This window comes from Talpa occidentalis, unplaced genomic scaffold (assembly GCF_014898055.3).
Source record: "Talpa occidentalis isolate TD23 unplaced genomic scaffold, MPIMG_talOcc4v2.1 talOcc4.2, whole genome shotgun sequence".
NCBI lineage: Eukaryota > Metazoa > Chordata > Mammalia > Eulipotyphla > Talpidae > Talpa > Talpa occidentalis.
The window spans coordinates 109,633,119-109,646,524 of NW_023602073.1; positions in this window are offsets into that span (position 1 = coordinate 109,633,119).

A 13,406-nucleotide genomic window follows, 5' to 3' on the forward strand; every position below is an offset into this window, starting at 1 on the left:
CCCCGCGGGCCCGCTCGTCTGCGGGAGCGCGCACTCTCCCGCGGCTGCGCGCACACTCCCGCGGCTGCGCGCTCCCCGTCGGCGTCCCATGCGGCGCGAGGGGCGCGCGAGACCCGGGGCTTGTGCTGCCCTGGGCCAAGCCGAGGCTCGCCCTCCCGGCCCGTACAGACGCCCACCACTGTTAGCAGTCGAACCTCGGGGGTCTTGGCCCTCGATTTCCCCCCGCTTTGGGAATTCCACGTGTCCTCGAGTTGGCGCACTCTTCACTCTGCGGAAAGACGGGCGTGGGAATTACGAGTAATTTTCAGAGAAAATCTGCTGGCAGGGGCAGGTTTTTTACTTGGTGTTTCTTACCATGAATTTTCCCCCTTCCTGAGCCTCCTGGTGGGGCAAGGGGTTAAGCACAGCACTGTGAAGCCATCCACAGCCTCTGCAGGGAGGGTTCTATCCCCGGCCAGCCAGGGAGATACCCACATGGCGCGGCAGACCTCTCCTGTCTCGTCCGCTGCTCCCCTCAGCAGTGTGTTTCAGTAGATCTGCCTGTTCTGCTCCCCACTCTGTCTCTGGTGAGGCGGTCACCCCCTCCCCTTCCCCCCACCTCTCCTCCCCCCCTCTCTGCTATGTACCCCAGCTCTATAAATAAACAAATCTTTTTTTTTTTTAAAGATTTTATTTATTTTATTTATACAAGCACTGGGTACAGTCAGAAGCGCGGGAGGGTGAGAGAATTCACCAGAGCCAGAGTGGGGAGCAGAGCAGGCAGAAGGACCGAAGTACACTGCTGAGGGGAGCAGCGGGTGGCAGGAGAGGTCTGCGCGCCATGTGGGACCCTCCTCCGGTGGCCGGGGAGCAGCAGGGGAGTGAACTGGCGCCGCAGAGGCCGCGGGCAGCTTCGCAACCTGGTGCTCAACAGCTGCGCCACCCGGGAGGCCCAAATAAACAAATCTTTTTTAAAAAAAATTCCCTCCTTCCTATTTGCAAAGAGTTTGTTGAGTTTTTTGATAATGGAGTCTGGTGGCTTCCAAACTTCAAAAAATTCTGCTGAACTGTCTACATCAGCGCTGTCGGAAAGATTTTCTTTGATGGAGGAGAGATTCTGTGTCTGCCCTAATAGGGTAGCCACTAGCCACTATGCCTGTTGAGCATTGGTAAAGTGGCTACTGCGACACAGGAACTAGAATTTTCGTTTCATTTACATAAAATGTAAATGGGGGAAACCCAATTTGCTATAGGTGCTATAGGTGCTGCATTGGTAGCGATTGTGTGAGTTCTCTGTACCCTGGTCCATGGGTGACGAGCGTCCAGGTTTGCTTGGGGCCGAATAGGTTCCCGAGATGCACCGTGTTCAGTGCAAAAACCAGAAAAATGATGGGCTCAACTTCAAACTCCCTCCAGGTTCTAACATGCCCAAGGCAGTGAGGACACTGACAAGAGTCTTACTACCACTGCAGGAGTGTAGAGAGAATTAAGCTCGTGATCTGGAAAACAGTTTGCTGACAAGTATCTGAGTAATACATTTGGTAGAAAAATTATTTCCTGGTTGTTTTGTGTCATTCTGTTTCCATTTTTGCCTTGCAAATGGAAGAGCTACTAGTTTATGAACCCAGTTTATGTTTCAGAGGGTTCTTGGAGTTACTTTTTATTCTATGAGTTTGGTTATTATTTTGTGTTCCTAAATTTGCTTCTGGTGGCTCAATTTTATTTCATTTTTGTTTACCAAGAAACTATGATATTGAAAATTTCATTTGTGTGACAACAAATGTATTTCTAAAAAAAAAGAAAAAAACATCAGTCTTAATTTTCTCAAATATCACCAGGTAACTTTGAGGCCTTTCTATGTATTAGAATTACCAGTGTTAAGAGTTTTTTTAGGCACCATGGTGTGTAAATTGTCAAGCCTCTGTGGAAAGTAATGTAACTTTTGTAAGGTGGCAGAATCAGCAACATTACAGAGGCACATACTCTCTGATTCACGGTCCACTTATACGAATTCATCTTAAACATATACTAATTTTGTGTAGACACAATTATTCATTGCAATACTGTTTACAATAGTATAAGACTGTGTTAAAGGGGCATGGTAAACTTCCCTTTCCCTTCTTGGAACAATTTAGCCCTAAAACTGTTAGGTCAGGTAAAGTAGATACCTATTCCTGGTGGGGTGGGAGTGACAGGGGCTGAGAGGGGGGTTGTCAGAGCATAAGTAAAATGAGTACATTTAAGGTGGCAAGGGTGCCAGGCATTACCCCATTAGATCCTGAGTGGGATAAGAAGTGTTTCCATAAACGGCAAAGGGCAGTGACTGAGAATTTGCTTGCATTCAGACGAATTGATTAAGTAAGTAAATATATTAAGGGTAATGGGAGTCTGGTTTCTCACTGTCAGAGAAGGGAGTTATAAATATGAAAAGTAGAACAAATGGTAGAATTGAATGAAAATTAGGGATATCAATGACTTAATATAGACTTGATATATATAGAAATATAGATACGTGTGTATATATTTACATACATACATGCACACACTTATGGTGTTTTCACTGGCTACCTACCAAGAAGACCTAGTCGCAAAGAGACCCCAAAAGTAATGAGCACACATCATGCCCAAATCTTGGCTTCTAAATATCATTCTCCACTAAAAAGAGGCAGCACAAGTTTAACCTGGATCAAAACCTGGCTATCAGGGCCACCCTGGTGGTGCAAGGGGTTGAGACGCAGCACAATGAAACTGTCCGCAGCCAGTGCAGCAAGAGTTCAATCCCTGACAGGGAGCTACCCACATGGCGCAGCAGACCTCTCCTGTCTTGCCCGCTGCTCCCCTCAGCAGTGTATTTCGGTCAATCTGCCTGTTCAGCTCCCCACTCTGTCTCTGGTGAATCCTTTCACCATCCCCCCACACCTCTGGCCTGCACCCCAGTTCTTCTACACTGAAATAAATAAATCTTTTTTAAAAAAAAACAAACTTGGCTATCCCTTGAGGACCTTACTTCCATTGTGCTTCATGTGTGGGTTCATGCCATATAAAGATTTCATGGAAGGTCTTACTTTGGCCACAGAGAAATAAACTTCCATGCAATTTAAACCTCTACATCTTGGGGCCTCCCCGGTGGCGCAGCGGGTTGAGCATGGCACCGTGAAGCTGTCCGCAGCCTCTGCAGTGCAGGTTTGATCCTGGCCAGCTGGCAAGGATCCCACATGGCATGGCAGACCTCTCCTGTGGCATCTGCTGCTCCCCTCAGCAGTGTATTTCAGTTGTCTGCCTGTTCTGCTCCCTGCTCTATCTCTGGTGGATCCTCTCACCCTCCCGCACCTCTGGCCTATACCCCAGCTCTTGTATAAAAATAAATAAATCTTTAAAAAAAAAAAACTCTATATTTTGGAGTCTTTTTATTCATTAAAGCTGCCTCCTCACACAGTCCTCCGAGACTTAATTCTCTCATCTTCTAAATCCTCTCCTATTTTTCCATCTCTTTATCTTTTTATCCTTCTTTCTAGAGAGTGTATTCTCCAGTGTTTCTATAGTGTTTTTCATTTCTGCTACCATAATTATAATTTCCATGAGTTCTTGTTTTAAGATGCTACATATTCTTTAAAGTTGCTACATATTCTTTCTCATAGCACGTTTCCTCCATGTTGCTTTTTTCCCTTATTTTTCCTTATATTCTGGTGAACTTTAGTTGTCTGCTTATATTCAAAAAGTACTACAAAGCTGAATGGGAACATATGCTCACCAATAGAGATTTTTGACTGGGTCGCATCATGAGACCAGTGGCCTCTAGTGGAACAATTTTATGAGTCCCGTAACATTGGCAATGTCTGGAAACATTTTTGGTTATGATAACTGAGGGAGGGGTACTATGTTATCTAGTAGATAGACCAGAAATATTGCTAAATGTCATACAATGCACAGAACAGTCACCCAAAATACAGTTTTGAAAACATCAATGTTTTAGATCTTTTCTCTTGGGTAGATTATACTCTCCAGAAAAGACTCAGCAACTAAGCTCCCCAACTGCAAAAATTCTGAGATCCTGGCAATGCCCATAAACTTTGCATGCCTGGCTAGAATGACCTAAATACATGGAAAATGTAAGTCATATTGTCCCTTCATGACACCTTGTAAAGAGTCTTACCTGTACACTCTAGTGGCCAATCTCATTTCCAGATTTCCCATTCCCAAATGGAGTGTTTTATAGTTTCTTCATTAGGAGATATTTTTAACAAAATGAAGTATGATTAGATTTACCCGACAGACTGCTTATAACTGTATATTTCTAAGGATGAATCTTACTCGAACTTGGAGTTTATATCAAAACATATTTAATATTTTCTCAATAAAAAATATAGTGTATATAAATATATGTGAATATATGTACCTCAGTATTTATACATTAGTAGTGGCCAAATTTTGATCACTGAATCTATTTCCTAACATAACAAGAAAATCTGTGTAAATTTGATAAATACGGTCCTGTCTCTCCAATAACTAGAATTCATGGTCCAGGAATCAAGTGGTGAAAATGAGAATGGCCTCTCACTATTACCCCTAGTGACCCACTAGCAAAATTTTTGCTTCCTATTCCTGTGACCTATGCTCTGCTGGCCTGGAAGCCTTAGTTCCAAAGGGAAGAATGTTTTCACCCTGAGAATAGAACAATAATTCCATTGAACTGGAAGTTAAGACTGCCAACAGGCCACTTTGGGCCTGTCATGCATCTGAATCAATGGGCAAAGAAGGGAGTTACTGTGTTGACTGGCTGATTGATCCTGACTACCAAGGGGAAATTGGACTGCTGCTTCACAATGAGGGTAAGGAAGGATATGTCTGGAATACAGGAGATACCTTAGTATTTTCGTGCCCTGTTGTTTAGGTCAATGGAAAACTACAACAGAACTGCAATCCTTTAGGAATGAAGGTTTGGTTTACCCTACCAGATATAGAACCATAGCCAGCAGAGGTGTTTGCTGAAGGTGAAGGGAATATATAATGGGTAATGGAAGAAGGGAACTATAAAGGCCAGTTATGACCATGTAACTAATTATGGGAATGAAACTATCATGAGTATTATTTTTTATTTTGTTTGAATGTATGTGTACATATGTACAAATATCTTTCTTTTCTTTGCTCTATTTCCGTATATAACATAAGATATATTTGACATTCTATCATAGCATTTAAGTATTGTTAATTTTACAACACAATATTTAAATTATGGCTCTCAAGGAGAAGAATAAACATCACACAAGCACATTATTTTCTTTTTCTTTTTTTTTAATTTATTTTATTTATACAAGAGCCAGGGTACAGGCCAGATGCTTGGGAGGGTGAGAGGATGCACCAGAGACAGAGAGTGAAACAGAACAGGCAGACTGACGAAATACACTGCTGAGGGGAGCAGCAGGTGAGACAGGAGAGGTCTACTCGCCATGTGGGTTGCTCGGAGGGCAGCGGGGATCCAACAGACACTGCAGAGGCTGCGGACAGCTTCGCAGCACTGAGCTCAATTGCCTGCGCCACCAGGGAGGCCCACATTATTTTCTTTTCTGGGGAAAAGGTTAACGAGTTTTTGGTTGTGTGCAAGATAATTGTGTCATGTTAGCTAGAATTATGACCTTGTTTTGTCTTTATTTAGAGATTAGATTTGGTTTAAGGAGATGCATAAGGATGCCAAGTTGGAGCCTCCCTGGTGGCGCAGTAGTTAAAATCTCAGCACTATCAAGCTGAGATTAGCCACTGCACCATGAATTAGCTCCTTGGCCAGGGAGCTAACCCACAGGGCACAGCAGACCTCTCCTGTCTCCCACACTGCCCCCCTAAGCAGTGTATTTCAGTAGATCTGCCTGTTCTGGCCCCTACTCTGTCTCTGAAGAATCCTCTCACCCACTCACCCCCCACACCTCTGGCCTATATCCCAGTTTTAGTATGTATAAATAAATAAAAATAAATCTTTAAACTAAAAAAAGGGATGCCAAGTTGGCAAGAGATGAATTAGTGATAGTTATTTTTATATATCAACTTAACTAGGCCACAGGGGGCCCAGGCATTTAGTCAAACATTATTCTGGGGTCTCCCTGGAGGCTCAAGTGGTTAAGCACTACACTATGAAACAACCCGCAGCCTCTGCAGTGAGGGTTCGATCCCCGGCCAGCCAGGAAGCAACCCACATGGCGCAGCAGACCTCTCCTATCTCGCCCACTGCTCCCCTCAGCAGTGTATTTCAGTCAGTCTGCCTGTTCTGTTCCCCATTCTGTCTCTGGTGACTCTGTTAGGGGGAAAGCATATCCTGAGCTAATTCCATACAGACTTTGTGGACTCCACCTCTACTCCAAACCAAAGCCATCAATGAGTCCTTTCAAGCGCATGGGTGAGGACCCACAGTTAGGCAACCCATTTTGTATTGGGGCTGCCCTATAACAAATCCTCTCACCACCCCCATCTCTGGCCTGTACCCCAGCTCTTGTATGCATAAATAAATAAATCTTAAAAAAAAAACACACATTATTCTGACTGTGTGTGAGGGTAGTGCTAGATGAGCTAACATCCCAGCCAGCACATTGAATTAGATTGCCCCCCTTAAAGTGTGTGGACCCCACCCACACAACTGAAGACCTAAAGAGAACAAAGACCATAAGAGGGAACTCTGACTGCCTGAGTGCTCTGATATTTGACGTTGATTTTTTTTTCCCTGTCTTTAGACTTAGACAGAACCATCAGCCCTTCTTAGGTCTTGAACGTGCTGGCTCTCAGACTAGAATTTACACTGTTGACTCTCCTAGTTCTCAGGCCCTTCATAATCAGACTATATAACTGACATCTCTTAGACCTCCAACTTGCCAACTGCAGATACAGATTTAGGATTTCTCAAGCTCCATAATTATGTGAGGCAATTCTCTCTCTATATATATCCTATTGGCTCTATTTCTCTAAAGAACCTGTAACAGGGTGGTCCCCAGGAAAGGGGAAGGTTCCAGGTTCCCTGCCCCACCCAAGGGAGGGTGTAGCTGAGCAGGGAGAGAAGAAGCTGCAGAGGAGACTGAGGAAGAAAGCAGGATGGAGCCAGAAGGAGCCCTGGGGGAGGCACATGGAGCCTAGAGACACGTGAAGAAACTGCGCTTGTCTTTTGGTCGTGGACTGGGTGACACAGATGTGGGTGAGACCCGTGGGGAGGTGACAATGGCAGCTTTTATCTTGATTTTGATTTTGCTCGTTTCCTTCCGGGCTTGTCTGGTTGTTTCTGACCCTTTTCTGTGGGTCCCCACTCGAAGATGCTTTAGACTTGTGGCAGGCTTTGGGGCCTTGCTCTGGGCCCATTTGGATGGAGTTTTACCCACGAGGGGACAGGTCACTTTGGGTGCTTCATTTAGAAATTAGATTCTTTGCCTTTCCTGTATTGTTTCCTAATTGTATTAAAGTTCCTTCCCATTAAAAGTCTCATATGTTTTGTGTTGATGTGGCGGATGGCAGAACCCATTTAGAATAGGCAGGTTTGCGGGGTTTGGGCTGCCCCTCTCCCTGCCCTGTAACAAACCTTTACTAGTAGAGAGATCTTAATGATAAATAGAAAAGTGATTACACCTATTTTTTAAATTTTGTTCATCATTCAATTGATGTCATTTTTGGAGTCTGTGGGTTTGGAGTGTGGGGTCCTTGGGTTCACTCTGTGAAAGGTGTCACCAGAGCTCCCCTTTCAGCAGCAAGTGGCCAGTTTTCCCACGAGACAGACAGTAGTTATATTTAAAGGGCAGGTTTAATAGGGAAAGGGGACAAAAGAATAAAAGGCACTTGCACGGATACAAACGGGCAGGAAGAACTCCCCTGAAAGGGACAGGTTTGTTGAGAGAGGCCTGCATATTTGCAGGCTGGCGGCCTTAAGGAAAGCTGCCTCTGATGAGGGAGGTCAGTGAAGAGAAGCCCCAGCCTGGTACAGGTCATGGGCGGGCAGGAGGCTGCTGCCCTGTGGAGGGAGAGAGTTGGTGAAAAGAAAGCACCTACCCAGGCATAGGTAGGCAGACGGAGTGCTGCCCCAGCCAGTGCAAAGACTGCACTGATATAGTCCTTTTCTCTTTGGGAGGGCTCACTCCTCCGTGGAGTGGCCCGTTTGTTGCTAGTTTTGAATAACTAGGCTAAACTAGAGAGGGACCAGCAATTCCAGGGTGGGCCCAATCTCCATATCTTTACCCTCAGGTCTGTGCTCCACTCCCTACCACAGTCTGATCCTGCTTGGGTCTTATGTCTTGTGATAAGGCACTGGCGCCTAAGGGTCTTGGTTTCTATAGCTGGGTTAAAGGTCAGGTTATTCCCCTCCACCCCCACCCTCTTGTGTGAGTCAGGTTCTGGTCTTGCAGCACCTCCTTTCCAGTTATTTCACTCTTGTTCTTCATCACAATAAATACATACAGATTTTATGTTCCTTTTCACAGTTTCAAATTGTTTTATTATTTATTGCTTATCATTTAATTTTCTGGGATATATGTATATATTTCTGGGAAAATTAAAAAGACACTATTTCTATATAGCATGCCTTTTTAATGTCAAATTTTCAATATTCTTTGTAAGTAAATCCTATTCACTGTGTACATGACAGCAGAATCCGAAGGAGGCAAATGTTACAAACAAGGATTGAATGTCCATGACTCAGAGAAATGAATGTTCTCCAATTTATCTATGGCAACGTTAAGAACAAGTACCACTTATCATCCTTCCACTGTGCTTACTTGAAGAAAGGGCCAATGTTAAATTGTTTGCTTTGCTTCTTTTACAAATTATTTTATTTTCCTTCCAATTCTAATTCCACGCAATTGCTCTATTCAAGCAAAGTCATTTAATCTCCCCGTTCTGATTGATATTTTAATTATCCAGGTCTTACCAGCTGCGTCCATATCAGCTTTTTATGAAAAATGGAGAACAACGCTTTCGGTATTTTTTTTGTTTTGTTTTTTTAAAGACTTATTTATTTATGCATAAAAGAACTGGCGTGTAGGCCAGAGGTGGGGGGAGTGAGAGGATTCACCAGAGACAGAGTGGGGAGCAGAATACGCAGATCTACTGAAATATACTGCTGAGGGGAGCAGTGGGCAAGACAGGAAGGTCTGCTGTGGGTTAGCTCCCTGGCCAGATTGAACTCATGTTGCAGTGGCTGGCCATAGCTTGATAGTGCTGTGTCTTTAACCCCTGTGGCATGAGGGAGGCCCTGCTTTCTGTATTTGAATGACAGAATTATGGACAGTCATTTTTTTCTCCCTAAAATTAGAGAAAGAAATTATTCCCCCTCCAAAAAAAAAAAAAACAGCAATGCTTCTGTTGCTCTGAATCCCTTGGGGAGAGACAGTTGCTTATCAGTTCCCTTTTATTAGTCTTTTATTAGTCTGCTAACATTTAAACTAATGCAATTTAAGCTAATTACTTGGGCTTTTTTCTTTTTTTTTTCAAAATTCTAAAACATCTTTATGTCAGAATTGTAACAGGGTGGTCCCCAGGAAAGGGGGAGGTTCCCTGCCCCACCCAAGGGAGGGTGGAGCTGAGCAGGAAGAGGAGAAGCTGCAGAAGAGACTAAGGAAGGAAGGAAGCAGGATGGAGCCAGGAGACCTGGAAGAGGCACATGGAGCCTAGAGACATGTAAAGAAACTGCGCTTGTCTTTTGGTCGTGGACTGGGTGACACAGATGTGGGTGAGACCCGTGGGGAGGTGACAATGGCAGCTTTTATCTTGATGTTGATTTTGCTCTTTTCCTTCCGGGCTTGTCCGGTTGTTTGTGACCCTTTTCTGTGGGTCCCCACTGGAAGATGCTTTAGACTTATGGCAGGCTTTGGGGCCTTGCTCTGGGCCGACCCCATATGGATAGAGTTTTACCCACGAGGGGACGGGTAACTTTGGGTGCTTCATTTAGAAACTAGACTCTTTGCCTTACCTGTATTGTTTCCTAGTTTTTATTAAAGTTCCTTCCCATTAAAGTGTCATATGTTTTGTGTTGATGCGGCAGATGGCAGAACCCATTTAGAATAGGCAGGTTTGCGGGGTTTTTGGGCTACCCCTCTCCCTGTCCTATAACAGAATGACATTATTAATTCTGTAACATATTTGGGTGAGAGACTACTTGGTTTTATGGCAAATAAATATGTATACACTTATCTGAATATTGGTATAAATTTGGATTTTTCAGATGTAAACCAAGATCTTGTTTTGACGCTCCTGGGATTCTTTGGTTGTATTCCCTAGATCTTCAGAAAGTAGATTCTATGTGCCTTTGAGGGTAACTACTGACTGATCTGTAACCGATCTTATGAAACTATAGGACTTGCCAATAGCTTCCACCAAGACAGTCTATTGGCTTTCTTTTGGTTTCAAGAAACAGACACTACGTCAAGGTAACTTAAACAAAAAGTGGAAAATATAAGTATGAAGCCACAGCCATGCCTTAGGATGGGGCTGAAATTTTACAGTAGCTATTCCACGCTACTTAACTATCCAGTCTTCATGGTAGGAAATAGAGCTGCCCTAACTCCATTTGTTCAATATCTTGTTGTATCTGCAGTAAAGATTTTAACCTGGACAAAACCAGGTGTCTTTCTCCCAATTGCAAATTTTCCAAGGCTAAATCTCCATTAAGCCTGAAGTGTATCCAGGACAAGTTTAGGGATCATAATTTTTTAATTAGGGCTGCTTAAAGACTATCCTGTGATGAGGACAAGGAAGAAATGGGGAAGGGAGGCTGGATGGCAATTTTTTTTTTTTGAAGATTTATTTATTTATGCATACAAGAGCTGGCGTACAGGCCAGAGTTGCGGGGGGGTGAAAAGATTCACCAGAGACAGAGTGGGAAACAGAGCAGGCAGATTGACCGAAGTACACTGATGAGGGGAGCAGTGGGCAAGTCAGGAGAGGTTTGTTGCGCCATATGGGTTGCTCCCTGGCCGGCTGGGGATCGAACTCGTGCTGCAGAGGCTGTGGATTGCTTCATAGTGTGGTGCTTAATCCCTTGCACCACCAGGGAGGCCCTGGATGGCAAATTTAATAGCAGTATACTGTAAAGCCCTTCTCTTCCTTCCTAATGGAAACTTGATTTTAAATAGTAGCCTGCTGGGGAAAAGGAATTGGTTGGTATTAAGGTTGGTTGGGAAAAGGGAGGAATTTTTAGGCAATTGGGCTTTTTGTGCCTCTTTCAATTCATATTATACCTTAAAGTGTAACTCATTATTTGGGACTCTCTTACCAAAGGGATTTAATTGACTGTGGCAAAGTTATTCTGGATTTTGAGTCTTCTTCAAATGTATATTAATTATCAGGTCAATTCTGCAGAAATTTTTTTTTTTTAATTCTGCAGAAATTTAACTTAATTATACTGCCTGAAATGGCCATAATCCAAGTGTCTCAGTTGTTTCCATCCCGTAAACCAGCGTGTTCCAGCCTGAGATTCCTAGATATCTAGGAATCTATATGGCAAAAACTGAAGATCCATAAGCTACTTCCAGTATTTCATGAAGTCAAAAAGCAATCATAAATTTACCTGACACAATGCTGTGAAAGGCTATCTAAAAACATGAAATTTCTCTGAATTAAAATGGGAATTACATCAAGTCAAGACAGCAAGCCTGTTATTCCATGCTGCTCTTAAGCAGTGGTTTTAGATAGAAAGATGATTAATAGGTAGATAGATCTGCTCAATTACATAAATTCTGGGTGAATGAATTCTTCCTGGAAGGAATGTGATTTTATAAATGTATATGTGGCCAGTATCATTCCAATATTTTCAAAAGACCACAGAAAGAGAAATTCAAGGCTCAATGTTGCCATAGTCATCTTTCCTAGAGATCTTGATACATGGCATTATTAGAATAATGACCTATGGAAAAGCTACTTTCCTTAGTGGGGAATTATAGGAAGCATGGGGAATTTGAGGCACCTTCAAATGTATATTTGAAGGGGTGAAAGAATCTACCAGAGCGTGTAGAACAGAAAAGGCAGATTTATTGAAATGCCCTGCAAGGGAGCAGGGGCCAACACTGGAGAGGTTGGCACACCAAGAAGGGCTTGAGGTTCTCTTTTATAACCTGTTTTCTCAGGTTTTCTTACTTGTGGTGCCATTTTGGGCCATGTCTGGTCTAAGTCATTGACCTTTGACAGAGAGTATGTCCTGGCCCTGCTTTTAACACTCAAAATCAAAGTGATGTGTCTTATGACCTATTTTCATAGAAGCCTTAATTCCCTTTATTGATTCAAGCCTCCCAAACTTGTCTGCTGGTAAAGGAGTGGGGGCTTAGTTTTTAACCTTATTAAATATTACTTTAACATTTTCCTTTTAACATATATTAAAATATCATCCACCCATGATTAGAAAGACGTGTTGATTCAGATAATATATTGCCATAATGATAGAGACCTGTGAATTAGTTGTTTTTAGAAATGCTCTGCCTTTAGAGTATGAATTTGGGGTCATCCTGTGATTGTCAAGAAAGACCTTGGGTGTTCAAATCCCCATCTCTATAAAGCTCTCAAGTGCTTGGTGATTTCTCTGCTTCATCCCATGATTCAGGCCTCTGGGCCAAGATGTAAAGAACAAAATGGAGAAGAGCGATTTCTGAATGCTCTCTACTTGTCGTCCACGATGTCAGAAACCTTGCCAGCCTTTCAATTGTACATATAATTGCCTAAAATCTACTTTGGAGTAAAACCACTTCTCATAGCCCAGAGATGTCAGTAGGTCCTTTTCAGCAAACTTGAACTTTTCGTTTGCCTCACCAACATCAAACATCTACATGAAGTTGCTATTCCATTCTATGTTTCAGAAAAGCAGTTAATTCATCTAAGAAGGTCCATAATTACAACTTCACCTTTAAATGTACCTTCTACTTCAGTCTTGGAAATGATGTATCTAAATTAGAAAAAAAAAAAAGTTAATGTGATTAGAAACAATAACGAAGACACAAATTCTAATAGGAGGTATTCGTTTCTCAAAGCATTGTTTTAAATCTAAAGCTACATATTTATTCAAAATTGATTTACATGTGATGGACAAATCACTTTGCAAATGCTCCTCTTTATGAGGTTATGAAAAGTAAAGAGGAAAAGTAGGTAGGACTTGCATTAACTAGTGTAAGGTCTTCTCCTCACCCTTAAATACTTACACAAGATGGTCTTTGTAAAGCAAACATAATGAAAATTCCCCTTTTCTTCCTTGAAGCATCTGTTAGTCTTTCTTCTTTAGATAAATGAGCTTTTTTGGTGGGCACATGACAAGGAAGAGGTTCAATGTAATAAGCAATCATGTTATTTTAAAAAGCTCCATCTCAAATTAAGTTTACATGTGGTAGCTTTTTAGAGAGGTGGGTTGCAACATGTGAGCAATTTAAAAGTGTAACATTTCATTTACAGGTTCAGAGTAGCTTTCAATTCCCTTACTTGTGTGCTTC